General features: G+C 34.7%; 1 protein-coding gene across 1 annotated transcript in view; it reads right to left on the bottom strand.

The window, feature by feature from the left end:
• The window catches only part of LOC138693464 (zwei Ig domain protein zig-8-like), a 1,129,977-nt gene that overhangs the window by 623,777 nt on the left and 491,242 nt on the right, over positions 1-14,958 (bottom strand). The gene's annotated exons all lie outside the window — the stretch shown is intronic.

The raw sequence follows: 14,958 nt of genomic DNA, 5'->3' as shown, positions 1-14,958 counted from the left end.
ATTACGAAACTTTATTATGCATTTAATTTATGAAAACCTTTTATGGCACGAATTATCCGATGTTTTCCGTTAACCGTTCACTTCAGCCTCTTCATTACCACGGATAATAGAGGTTCTACTGTAATTCATTTCCGAAATTTTGGAAGAAAAATTGTAATCACACACTTTCTTGATATCTACAATAAAATGTGAATTGTTTAATGTTCTTAATTAAATTGTTTGTAATAATTGCATGAACATAAACTAAAGCCTTTTTTACTCATATTTTTAAAAGAAATTATCTTGAATTTTTATACTGTACATTATTTAAACATTTCTATTGCCCTTATTATTGCAAAAGAAGCAAATAAAATTGTTACAGTTCAAATTCTATTTGATATTGAAAAGATGATACTAATATACAATCCCATACAGTAGTTTCATTAAAATATCTAAAAAAAGATTTGTCACCAGAGAAAACAAGTGTAAAATTTAATTTTTTGGAAAAGAAGCGACAGAGAATACTATATTTAAAGGTACAGAAAAGTAACAAGCAAATTTAGAGGGAATATTTCGAACAACAATACAAATATATAATAACATTTTTACCACGATAAACAGAAAACTGTATTTTATAACGCGAGAATGCATTTTTAAAATCCAAATTTTATAAATTTTTTATTATCCTTAATTGGTTTCGAGATCATAGGAAAAATTCATCTTCTTGCTTATAAGATTCTAAAATTATTAATTTTAAGTGACTAACTTTAATTTTTTTCTGTAGATATAATTTAATGACATCGAAATTTAAATTACAAATATGATCATGAAATTAACAATCCATATTACAAAAATATAAAAAAAGCTTTAATATGCAATTGCGGAGTCGATTTTGGATTGAGATTTTAGTAGGCTGTTGAATTTCACGTTGTACAATAAATTCTAAATTTATTCATTTTTAGAATACCATCAGCATAATAAAGGTTTAATATTTAACGTTATCTAAATTTATTCGTAAATAGAAATACTGTATCAGAATCAAATTATCTTCAATTGCTAAATTGTACCTATTATGTCAGTAGTTCAAATTTCATCCGGACTTCATTTTTTCCTTAAAATAAATAATGTTTACTCACAAAAATTCTGACTAGATTTAGTCTTCCATACAAGTTTCCATTTTTTCCTTACCTGTATTTTGATTCTGTGAATAAATATCATGATAAAATAAACATGAAAATGTGTCTGAAATATCGTTTCACTGGGAATTATTAACAGTGTGTCTGTGCGGAAGGAACCAGTGACGCTGAAATTAATAGATGTACATAGCACAGTTCGAGGAAAACTGACCGTTTCGTAGCCTTCATTTAATGCACATAATCTAAAGGTGGGCGCGCTATATACTGTGTCTCAAAATGAATGTTCCGATTTTACATTACTCTGAAAAGAAACCAGTACTGCTAGAAAGGAACAAAAACTTTCAATATGCAAGCACTAAGAAAGCAACTTAATAAAAGATATTAATAACGGTAGCTATTTTGGAACGTAGGAAGATATATATTAATTGATCTTTTCTAAGGAAAAAAAAATAAGTAGCTCTTTGAAAGGCAAACTGAAAGAAGCTAAAAAATTCAGAACACAAGAAAAGTTGTCTAAAGTCATTCCCACTCTACATTACAATCCCCCCCGTTCTCACTGCGCAAATATCAAGGAAAATACCCTCTTTGAACATGAATGGTAATTGCTGCCACATCCTCCACATATCCAGGGCTTAACCACATGCGTCTTGAAAGAAAGACACAGAGGCCAAAACATTTGCAATGAATGGCCTGGTAGAAATAGCTGCACAGTAGAGATGAACAACGATTTAGAAAGCAAGATTAACAGCGCCCGCAAAGCTGAAAACCCGCACGACAATGTTCTATACGTCGCGTCGTTGACGTAAAGACTGCTTGTGAGTGTTTCGAGACGTCGAGATTGATCACTCCCGAAGTCCCGAACGCCAAGGAGCCTTGAATCGCCACAGTTGTTTATACCTGACTGAACTCTTATCTACAATTTTTTTTTTTAATTTAGACCGGCCAGAGGCCGGTTTTCTGTTTTCGTTTTCACTTGTTTCCTTTGTTTTACTTACACTAATACAAACACAACACCCATGCCAGAGGCGGGACTCGAACCCACAACCCTTCGGACCAAGCGATAGAGACATGCTGTGCCCCTACCGCTTGAGCTATCTGGGCCGGCGAACTACTTTGGCAACTGTTATATATGTATAAATAAACAATCAAGTAGCCTATTTGAAACATCATCTCTACCTTTCAGTGTATAATAATCCGTTCCCCAATCTTCATAGGCCCTTATTAAAAGGCTAGGAATTTTCTTTTCATATGTTTGAGATCAAGTGTGCAATCTCAATTAAAAAGATATTAGCGTTATGTTTTATGTTTCTTAGAAATTCAAATTTATTTCAGAATTGATTTTTTTTATATTTATATAACCATAGATAATATAATATAATAGAACCAGAACATTTTGATAACTAAGATACTGTTGTGTTTTGTCTTTTTGTCTCATTTAAACATTTATAATGTTATTTATTTCAATGATGTATGTTATTCAAAGTTATGAAATCTTTCCACGCCCACCAAATGCTACTTCGAGAATGATGAGCGAGACTCGAAGCGCACGAGAATGACGAGACGAGACTCGAAAGACAAATGCAACGAACACAGCGAGCGAGAGCGGCAGTTAGTTTTGATCATCTATACTACACAACTAATCCAAGGCGTCCTTTTAAGAAGGAACTAAGACCTTCTCTTGTCGCTGGAAGAAATGTAGGAATAAGTTGGATGACTATCTGAAGAATAATCAAAATTTGAATATTAAATGTGTGGTGTTAATTTTCACAAAAATTAAGAAAGTATAATTTAAATTTGAACCACTAAAGTATTACGATTTAAAGCTTCACTAAAATGGTAAATTCTTCATATGCTTTAGAAATTTCTCAAGTAAAAATTCTTTATTTCAAGGGACTGAGGAACAATGCCATTCTTATCCCCTCTCTGTATTTTAGTTACTGTAGTTACTTCCTGAAAGGAACTTGGAAGTTCTACTTTCCGTATTACGAGTAAGGCAACCAGACATAGTTACTAAGATCCTCAATATATTAAAATCAAATATTTATTCTCCCGACATGTTCGACTACTAATGTTTGAAAGTACTAAGAAATGTAAGAAACTTTTCAAATATAAGGGTAATTACAAGATACGTCCCTTCATTTCATTACTAAAGCATTATTGTTTCATATTGATGGTGTAGTCCACACCTGTGGAGTAATGGTTAGCGCGTATGGCCGCAGAACCAGGTGGACCGGGTTCGGTTCCCGGTCGGGACAAGTTACCTGGTTTGAAGTTTTTCCGGGGTTTTCCCTCAACCTAATATAAGCAAATGCTGGGTAACTATCTGTGCCGGACCTCGGACTCATTTCACGGGCATTATCACCTTCATATCATTCAGACGCTAAATAACCTACTAAAATTTAAAAAAATGAAATATCGATGGTGTTCCGATAAAAGGGCTTATTATCCCACAAAAGAGACTTTTTTTCAGAAACAGCTATAATTAAATTTTAACACATTATTATTATTATTATTATTATTATTATTATTATTACTATTACTATGATGTACCATTCTTCACATTATTATTAGTTACTTTATATGAAGGAATGTAAATATAGTTGCCAAGAAACATCTTTAGGTTTTGAAATTAAATTTAAACTAATTACACTAATTACAGCAAATAAAGTAACATTTAAAAAAATTGGGGTTAAGCCTTTTTACCTAAACACCATCAATATATAGGTCTTTATTTTGTTTTAACTGTTCCGGCAAAGAATACAAAATTTAACTGGGTTGGGAAAACTGGTGACATAGGCAACTCGCCACATAATTGAAATTCGTATCAAAGACAATTCGCCACATAATTGAAATTCGTATCAATTAGCCACACATTAAAATTCAAGGCATACTCAAATTCGCAACAATTTATAATATATTTCTATGGTAACACAAGACAAATCCAGAAGCTGTAAACTAATTAGGAACTATGGCGGAAGAAATTCGCTTCACAAAATCAGAAAGAAGCTCTGACAAATTTTATTAATATATCTTGGCTTTGAGAAAATAAGAATGGAGTTGTTTGGCGCTGTGACATGCGTGGCGGGTGTAATGCAACAGTCACGTTATCAGAAGATGGAAGCAGTGTCGTCAAAGAACCGTCTGAACACAAGAATCATTCTGTAGACTGGGGAAGAATTAAGGCAAAGGAATGTGTAGAGAACATGAAGGCAAGGCCGGGGACTTCCCGAGAACCAACGTCTGTCATTGTTCAAAATGAGTTACAGCGTATTGCAAGCGAAGCCAATGTGAACCTACCGAAGAAACCATCTATTAAAAAACTGTGCGCCGTGCCAGGAAGCTGCACCTACCACCTGAACCAAGGAATATTGACGAACTGAACGTTATAGCCGAGATACACTAAGACTGTATAAGGAGAAAGGTGGATGTCTTATTTTGAACCGGAGGACAGCGTGAAAGTTATATGCCAACGGTCCCATTTTTGGATAATGGACGGTTTGGCAAATTGTCTATCTGTGGAAAATTGTCTATTTGTGGCAAATTGTCTATTAGTGGAAAATTCTCTATCTATGGCGAATTGTCCCTATTACCAATTTTCTGTAGCCAATTCTCCCAGTTACCAATTTTCTGTGGCCAATTGTCCGGAACCGAATTTAACTTATATCTTTAGTTTTCAACACTGAACTTCACTAATTAGACAAAATTAGCCGATGTTTAAATGAAACAACACAAGTTCCCCCAAAATAAATAGCCTCACTTCTTTTATTGCAACACCCTTTGAGTGACAAATCATGAAAGAGGGGGCGTCACAAGAGAGAGAAAGTTAATTGCTGTAAATAGTATTCTTAATTCTTGCCGGTGTACCTTAACTGAAAGTTTGAAGCAATCAGAGGGAGGAAAAGTTAAGCTGTCTCTGTAAATACATGATGTCGACTGAACCAAGGTTGGATTAATAATGAAAAAATGGCTTCACTGAAATTCCTTTGTAAATAAAATTAACCTCAGTACTTTGTGTCTATACATAAGCGTTATAAAGACTATACGGTTACTTAAACTTTAGTCGATAATGTGCATAAATTCAGTTGAAAACTTCCTGTTTTTTTCCGTCCTGGTATATACACACTGAAGTGGCTAAGTATGCTTAGAGATTTGCTCAATACAACAGCTTACAGCTGATGTTTGAGGGACAGCGTGCAGTACAAACAGACCAGATGTAAGCTGAACTGTTTCTCCCCCCCAAGGAATATAGTGTTAGATTCAATACGGTACTATTATAATATTAATGAAGTTGTGTTAACAGAAGACAATTTAGCATTTACGTAAGTTACCACCTTCAAAGGTAAGCGACTACATGGATCAGTTCAAATACAGATATCGTCTTGGGGCTAATTAAAGCAGATAAGGCATGGACCTATTGTTATCCCACTGAAGGCTATTTTACTAAACAATCAAAACCTAGTGCAGTGTGTACAGAGTTACTTAAATATAAATAAGCTGCAATATATCCACTAATAAAATTCAAATGAATGAATGAATGAATGAATGAATGAATGAATGAATGAATATAATAATAATAAAAATAGTTTATTTTAACTACCAGAGTTCAGGTCACTCGGCCTTATCTTCCACTCAACCAGTATGTTACAAAATTACTACATTGCTATAAACATTAGATAATTAATATAATACAATACAATACCGGTACATAATTAATATAATACAATAGTTCTTTTTATCTTCCCAATACATCCATAAAATAATTATGTAATCATTTATTTATTAATTTATTTATTTATTTAACGATATTTATGAGCTGGACAACAGTCATTGGCTAATAAAAGTCCAGCACAGTGATAAATTAATATAATAAAATGAACAACTATGGTAAAAATTAAATAATTGAGATAAAATGAGAACATAGATTAATGATTAATTTACAATAATTAATAAGCCTAATATAATAATAATAATAATAATAATAATAGTAATAATTATAATAATAATAACAACAGAGACCGGAACTTTGGCAGAATGCCTTTGTCATTTTGAAAGTAAATCTGTACGAATTATACCTTTGTGAATATAAATGCCTAATTTACAAAATAAATGCTTTTTTTTGCCTTTATTTGATTATTTATTAATTATTAATTTATTATTAAAAATTGCCTACAGGTATATTTTAATTTATTTATATAACCGCTACAATGAAAGTGACTTATCCGAATGTATATTATTGTCTTTCAGTCAGTTCATATTCTCTTTGCAACAAGTTTTAATTATCGCTTGTGTTTATTTGACAAGGCAACAATAAGTGCGGGTCTAAGGTTATTTTTAAAGAATATTTTTCTATCAGTTTTCATTGCGACGCAACATATCAGTACAACCAAACACAAAAATGCTCTTTCCAAGGCTACTGGGAAGAAGATTTCTTCTTCGTAATTGCAACATCGAGTGGAAAATCTAGATTTGCATTCGAATTATGTACAGCTTTTCGTGCTGTTGAAATCCCTTTGTGGAAAGTGCAAGGTTGTGGGTCTAGTGTAAAGTTTTTGTAATTGCCTTTTATTGCGTATTTTAGCTATTTATAATGCGTTTTTGCCTGCCTATTTTAATGATTTATAATGCCTAAACTTCCGGTCTCTGAATAATAATAATAATAATAATAATAATAATAATAATAATAATAATAATAATTACATATAATTAAATTATTAAACTCAATCATGATCATAATAAAATTATAACTTATAGCAAGGTTAGGCTTTCTTGAATTTCTAATTTATCAAAGATTTAAACATATCCCGTTATCAAATGCTTTATGAAAATCTATAATCAGTAGAAATGTTTCTAGGGCAAACTATTTGTTGTTTATTTTGATACTAGCAATCTTGAAATTTCCCCCAGTCCCCTACCTAGCTTATTCTACTGTAAATGTTCTTAAAAACTTATCTTACAATTACCCGCTTTTTTACATTCTCTCTAACTAAATATGGCTATTATATTGATTCTCTACTACTCTCATACTTCAGTCGATTGGATTTCTTGTGCATTATTACGTAAACCACAAACAGTAAGAGTCGTCGTCCCATCACGTGCTGCTCTTCTCCAGGCGTTGAAATTGCTGCGATTGTTTCACGGGAGAGCAGTCCTGTGATTAATTGCTCTATAAACCACATGTCTGTTGATAAGGGTGAATGATGCGGTCACGTATGAGCACAGGAATGATAAGCCGCAAGATAAATACCGGAATGCATCAGTTGAATAAGCACCTATCTCAACTAGTATATAACTGCTTCAAAAATAAATGTTCTTTGAGGCATACGTTTGTAAGTAGAACAACTCCGCGTGCTCATTGTAGACAGACACGACATGATCCTGAAATGAGAACAGCCTACTATTATTATCTTCTAGTGATAGAATTAACTCTGTGAGCCAACCGCAATGTACAATGTGTCCGCAGAAACATTCCTGGGTTATAAACTGCTATAATTCTGTCACTGTGTGTTTTACGAAATTCATACCTGTGTCATTAGAAAGAACAGCTCAAAGAACTTCAGGAAATGCGTAATTGATAATTGTCGTTGCCCGAAACAATAGATGGCAGCACAAGAAGAAAGAAAAAACGCCGTTTTCGCTATTTCGTTTGTCATTAAGGCATTGTTGGACATAAGCAAATTGTGTTAAATGATCTGAACATGTTTTCTGTGAAAATTTATTGACACTAATGGCGGATGATGAAGACCTTTCAGCCAAATTAATTTTTAGTGTCAAGGCAACGTTTCGCGTCAATGGAAAAGTAAACAAGCACAATCTTAGGATTTGGTGAAGCGAGAACCCACATTTTATTTTGGAGATTGAACGTGACTCCCCTAAACTAAATGTGTTTTGTGCTGTTTCGATACGGAACGTATATGACACATTTTTCTTTCAAGAGAACACTGTCTCCGGTATGAGTTATCTTGATATGTTTACTGAGTGGCTGTTTCCACAATTGGAAAAAGAAGGCAACGAATTTCTTTTCCAACAAGATGGAGCACCTCCTCACTGGCACCTTGATGTACGGAATGTTCTAAATGAACAACTTGCAGGAAGATGGATTGGAAACGCTGGGAACCAAGATAATGTCTTCTGCAGCTGTCCTCCTAGATCCCCTGACTTGACCGTCTGTGACTTCTTTTTATGGGGTCACATAAAGAATCTTGTCTATATGCTTCCACTATCTGCTCCAACTTCGTATCACTGCCGCCATCGAGTCCATCCCTATAGATATGTTGGAACGTGTGTGGCATGAGTGGGAATATCGCCTTGATGTCTGCAGCGTGACACGTGGGGCACACATCGAGTGTCTTTGAGGTAGGGACAAAAATTTTTGAGTTTCTCTTTCTAATGATACCAGTTTCGTATAATTCCGGCAACTGACAGCGACACTGTAGCAGTTTATAACCCCAGAATGTTTCTGCGACACACTGTACGTGGCTAGTAAGGCGACGTGCCTGAGAACTTCACGTCTGTGGTTCGAATCCTATTGAAATAAGTGTCGTGAAAATGACTTTTTTTAATTGCACATTTTACCAATTTTGTGATAAATTAGTTTTTTATCATATTATCAATAATGTTGCTGTTTGCGGTTTTTAATACTCTTTTTTATAAGACTTAAGGAAATGAAATAATAATTGAGTCTACTCTGCACTCAAACATGAATTGAAAACTTTCCTTTCATTTTTTTCACACAAAATATACTTACTGTGATCTGAACCAAGGAAGAAAATAACTGATTTCAATAAATGAACTGTACGGTCTAAGTAAATGTAGCTACAGTATTGAATCAATTTTTCACATGTTTTCGTACAAAGCTTTTCCCTTTTAATATTTATGTGGCACATAGGAAATCAACGTTTATACTGTAAGGTGGAAGAAGAGAGCTGGAAGTAGAGTAATTTGTCTTCAGAAAGAGAAAAGGTACGAGTGAAGCAATTGGATTGCCACGAACAATCGGTTAAAGATACGAGGGTCATACTGAAAGTCATGAGCAGCCCATTGTTATAAATCTTAATTTTTAATTTTAGACAAACCAGGTACATCATCTTAATCTACAGAATTTTCTGTCACTTTTCAACATAGTCTCCATTCCTTTGCACCAATTTTTCCCGCCGTTCTGTAAATTTGAAAATTCCCTAGCTGTAGAGGTCCATTTCATCTTCCCGAAGACACTGACGCACTGCTTTCCGGATGTCCTCCAGCGTCTCGTGGCATTGGCCTCGCAGCTGCTCTTTACAGGAGCGAAAAGATGCCAAGTCGGGACTGTAGGGAGATTGCGGAAGAGTTTCCCACCCAAATGTTCTGATTTTCTCCACGGTGACACGATCAGTGTGAGGCCACGCGTTATCGTGTTGCAGGATGATCTTCCAGGGCGTTTCTCGCGCAATGCACGATGGAGCTTCAAAACTGTCTGAATATAGAGGACAGCATTTATGGTCTGTCCAGTTTCAAGAAATTCAACCGAAATCCACCCCAGAACCCATCAACTCTTTCCTTGTTGCGTTCCGTGAAGTCAGTTCGAGGGCGACCGCTACGAGGCTCATCTTGGATGCTCGTGTTCCCATCTTCGAAATGTTTCACCCTTCTCCTAACACTGCTGACTCCCATGCACACATCTCCGTATGCACGGTGAAGTCTAATGACAGCACGCTATCGAAAAGAACCATCGTTGTCGATCATTTTGTAAACATTGCCTGTGGTCACATGATAGAAGTTAATGACGTCGCAAAATGTCAATACATAGTGTAAAGTGTGTAGATTATGATCATATAATCGTTTTTGTTACATTGTTGAAATTGAAATATAGCAGTGTGTTGCTCATGACTTTCAGTACGACCCTCTGTATCTAGAGAAAAATAAAAAAGTGTAGGTAGTGTTTGTGGACTTGAAAAGCCCTTTAACAGAGAGGATTGGAATAAACTTATGAGGATCCTGAAGAAAACTGGTGTACATTGGAAAGACAGGAGGCTATGCTGTAATCTTTATATTAAACTATTCAAAATCAGGATAGAAGGAGAAATGTCAGAAGGAAGTGGAATAGAGAGAGAGGCACAACAAGGATGCCCTTCATCACCTCCCTGTTGAATATCTACTTGGAGGATTTAGTGAACAACTATTTTCAGAACATGGGAGGAGTGATAGTAGGAGGAATAAAATAAAATACTAATGATACAGCTTTGTTAGCAGAAGAAGAGATGACACTAAATACTAAGGAGCTATAAGACAGATGTGAGCAGTATGGTATGAAAACTGATGCAAGCAAGACGAAAACCGAGGTTTAAACGTGCGAATTCGAAATGAGACACTGGAACAAGTGGACAGTGAAGTGTAGTAATATGAGCTGCTGCCAAGTAGCTTTCTTTAGAAAGCTTTTAATATGAAAAAGACCATTTTCTGCGGACATTTGGAAAATTAACCAAGGAGGGCCTAGTGAAGTGTTTGGTGTGGAGTGTGCCATTGCATGTGGCAGAAAAATGGATTTTACGACGAAGTGAAGAAACGACTGGAAGCTTTTGAAATGTGGATCTGGAGAATAATGGAGCGTTTGATATGCACAGACACAATGAAAAAATTAAACTGTGCTGGAAAGAGTAAGTGGAGAAAGAGTAGTGATCAAATTGATCAGAAATTGAACAATAAATTGGCTGGATTGCTGACTGAGATGAATCTTCATAATAAAGAAAGAAGAATTGGTGAACAGGAGAAAGGTTCTGGACAGAAGAAAATATCAGATGATAAACAACATTAAAATAATTAATATGAGAACATAGTAACTTGATCAAAGATTAAGAATATACCAGACACGATGCGTATAAGTTGGAGGAGAAGAAAAATTTTGAATAGCCTATATGCCAATTATTTTTAATTTAAATAACTCTTAAACTACCGAATCTATAAACATGAAGCCACTGGCGTAGCTCAGTCGGCTAAGGCTCTTGCCTGCCGATCCGGAGTTGCGCTCGGGCGCGGGTTCGATTCCCGCTTGGGCTGATTACCTTGTTGGGCTTTTTCCGAGGTTTTCCCCAACCGTAAGGCAAATTTCAGGTACCGTAATCAATAGCGAATCCTCGGTCTCATCTCGCCAGATATCATCTCGCTGTCACCAATTCCATCGACGCTAAATAACCTCGTAGTTGATACAGCGTCGTTAAATAACCAGTAATATATATATATATATATATATATATATATATATATATAAACATGAATCTTAAATACATCATTACTGATATCAATAATCAAGTCTCTAGCTTTAAAAAATATATGAAAAAGAAATTTCTCCCATCTTCATCTAGCGAAATATTCTTAATGGAAATAGGCGATCACGTTTGCTAACACTTTAAGACTTTCTGGTATCCGGTATAGCTCTGCATGTATGTAAACCTGTCCATTGTCATATAATGTATAACCAACACATCTGCCACTGCTCTATTTTACATTTTGTAATGAGTTGAATCAGATAATATTGAAAGAAAGATGTTCATAGGTACGCTCCGTCTTATATTTAAAATTAATTGGCGTTCTGTACCCATTTGGCTAAGGACTTCATCATTATATACGTGAGCTGTCCAGGAAATTCTTTACATTTTCCCATACACCCACATCGCAAATATCTCAACTCGCCTAATGATCTCGGATTTTAAGTTCATATTACAAGGCGAATTGAGGAATTTGAGATGTGGGTAAGATTATTAACGGGAAAAACGTTAATGGACCACAAGAAAAAAACATATATATCACGCTTCTACAAGTGCTGGGAAGATGACCCTTGACATTTAAATCTGAACAGTTCCTGAAAACGAAACACGGTAAATGTTATTACCTCGTTATGATGACGATTATGATGATGAATTAGCAGGAACTATATACGTGTATGAACCGTTTATTGTAAAAGCGCCACAACCGACATTTAAAAAAAAATGCGCTTTTTTTTTTGTGGATTTTGTTTGCCAGCATGAACGCGCATCTTTTGATATGAAACCCTATATCTAGCATGAGTGTAACATGTAAAAAGTTGGGCAAGAAATATGCATTTATTGTAAAACTCCTACAACTAACATCACAAATGGTGTTTTTTTTTAATAAACTAGTCTGCCACACTAGCTGACAGCAGCACTGTCGCACCCAACAGCTGATTTCAATCAGAGCCGAATCAGCATTTTGTTATGTCTATTGCTGATTAAGTGTTGTTCTTGCTATTATTACCTGTTTTGAGTATTCTGTTACAAGATGGTTAGTTCAAGTGATGAAAATGTTGCTAATGAGGATTACTGAGAACTCGTTAAAGTTCAAGGTAAAAGAGTCACAGCTAATGATGTGGTTAACTTCAAAGTATGGTGGCGAAAATTTTATAAGCTATCTAGCATGTCTGATTCATCTTATGGCCGTGGTGTACCAAAGGATAAAAAGGTACATTTAAATTTCGAAGGTGAACGAGTTTTTTCACTGCAATGAACAAAATGGTAAAGTTCTTTGTAAAGAGTTCATGGACAGCATTGTACCGGCAGAAGTATTCAGTATTCGAATTCCTGAGAAAAGTGTTTGTGTTGAAAATTTACAGTTTGAACTGCAAACAGACCTAGCTTATAACAGATCGAGGCTACCAATCAATTTGCAGATCATACCGGATGAAGTGTAAGGATTCTACACAGAACTGTACACATTGCCTACCACCAACAAAGATAGTAATGAGTGTGGAAGCGAAGACTAAAAAAATAAGTTATGATAAGAAAAATGTCTGTTACAAGAGAAGAAAACTTCAATTGTTTGTGATTTTATATTGTAGTTTTTACTTAGATTATAAAGTTTGTTCATAGTTACTTTCATTTATTCTAATACTTGAAAAAATGCAATGCTTTGCTTAGTTTCAGTTTGTTTGTTGGAAAACCCCATAACATCCTAATTAATTTAAATTTTTTGGGGACTTTATATATATTATAAAATACAACTAATTGTGAATAAACCTCATATTTAGTAACTAATATCACTTGTTGAATACATTTTAACAATTAAAATAACAGTAATAAAACTAAACAGTTTTTATTGGTTTTCCAAAAGTTTTGTTTTTGTCACTTGTGGGGTTTTAGAAATAAAAGATTCATATGAAAGTAATGCCTAGTGTCTTCCACTCTAGCACAGACAATGGCATATTTAGATGCAAATCTTGTTTCTTTTACATCCCAGTAAATCTACTGACATGAGCCTGTCGCATTTAAGCACACTTAAATGCCATCGACCTTGCCATCGACCCGCAACCTTGGGCATAGAAGGCCAGCGCTATACCAACTCGCCAACCAGATCGATTTCTTGTTTCGATTACAGATGATATGATTTATATTTCTCTCCAGGGACGGCAACATATCCTATGTTAGCAAAAAATCTTGATAAGAGTGTGAAAGCATATGGTCTGAATCCTAAAATTAGATAATGTTGAAAATAGTAATTTAATATCTTGTCATCATTTAACATAAGGAAATAGAGAACTTTCTCCTACGTTAGAAATATACCGAAATAATTTCTCCATACTTTCTGAAATGTGCAAGCAAGTATTAAGTGAGTTTGTAGGAACCAACTTATTTCCTGCAGTTAAATTGCAATCTAGACCCCTCTAACACAATAATACAGCCACTTTGACACTTAAATCCTGTTATTTAGGATGTTGTTTGTAGCATTTTCTGCTTCTGCTGCTAAGGGGTTTCTCACAAGTATACCTCTCTGAATTATATGACCATCCAAGTTCCTGAAAAAGCAATTTTCTACTTTCTCGTATGATACATCGTGCGGAGAAACATAAAAGGGGTGGGCTATCCCATTTCGATTGCTTTTCGTTCGTTTCACCCTTTCTCATTCTGTCTCTTTCTGTTTCTTCGGTGGGTTTCTTTCTTAGTTTTACTCTCGATTTTTTACGGATCAGAGTGAATTGGTAGCCGGGATACCGATAAAAAATAGGTGGAAGCTCTCGTAAACAATGAGGAAACTATCTTATTCCAACTAACCGACGCGACGTTCCGCCCTAGGCAGCTCGATTGAGCAGCCTCAAAAAAGAAAGAAAATCTACCACCGAAATACAGGGCATTCCAAACCTAAATACTCTATTATCTATTTTAACGGTTCTGGAAAGAAAATAATATATCCTTTTGTATGTCTAAGTCCATACTATTAGTTTCTAGTTAATCGGACATATTTATTCTTATAATGAAATTTATAAGTATGAGATGACAAAATCAGTCTCGAGTACAAATCTGGACACAAAATTAACACCAAGAGGAATTATAATGTGAAAACCCATATTATGTTCAATTTTTAGGCCATTTTTCTAAAACGCGAGAGTCATATTATAATAATAAACTGGTTTTTCTTACATATCTTACCCTGTTATGAATTTAATGTAAATGTTGACTTATTTATATCAAAATATGGTACTAAAATCTAAATTTCTAATGTAAGCTGTGGGCTTTAGGAGAAATAGTTTTGGAAAACTCGGAATTATATACTCTCCAATCAATAGGCTGATTTTCTGATAATCTTTAAGATAATTGTATGTGTGCACGTGTATCATCGCTACTAATTTTTCTGCAAGGAAATTGATCTCACGAAACTCAGTACGTAGGTTTGCGTTTCTTAGTTTTTTTTTTCTATAGGTCCGCAGAAGATGTTCCTGTTCTATTAAAAACATCCTTTGACAATGCTAACCTTCTTTTGACTTCCTGGCAGCAGCCCATGTTACTACTGAGATAGTACATCCAAAGTATTTCTCTGATGGGGCCAATAACCCTGATAGAAATTATATTTAACCCTTGTGGTG

Source organism: Periplaneta americana, chromosome 17 (assembly GCF_040183065.1).
Source record: "Periplaneta americana isolate PAMFEO1 chromosome 17, P.americana_PAMFEO1_priV1, whole genome shotgun sequence".
NCBI classification, from domain to species: Eukaryota; Metazoa; Arthropoda; class Insecta; order Blattodea; family Blattidae; genus Periplaneta; species Periplaneta americana.
Note: the sequence above shows the minus strand (reverse complement) of the source record. Positions and strands in the feature narration are given on the sequence as shown.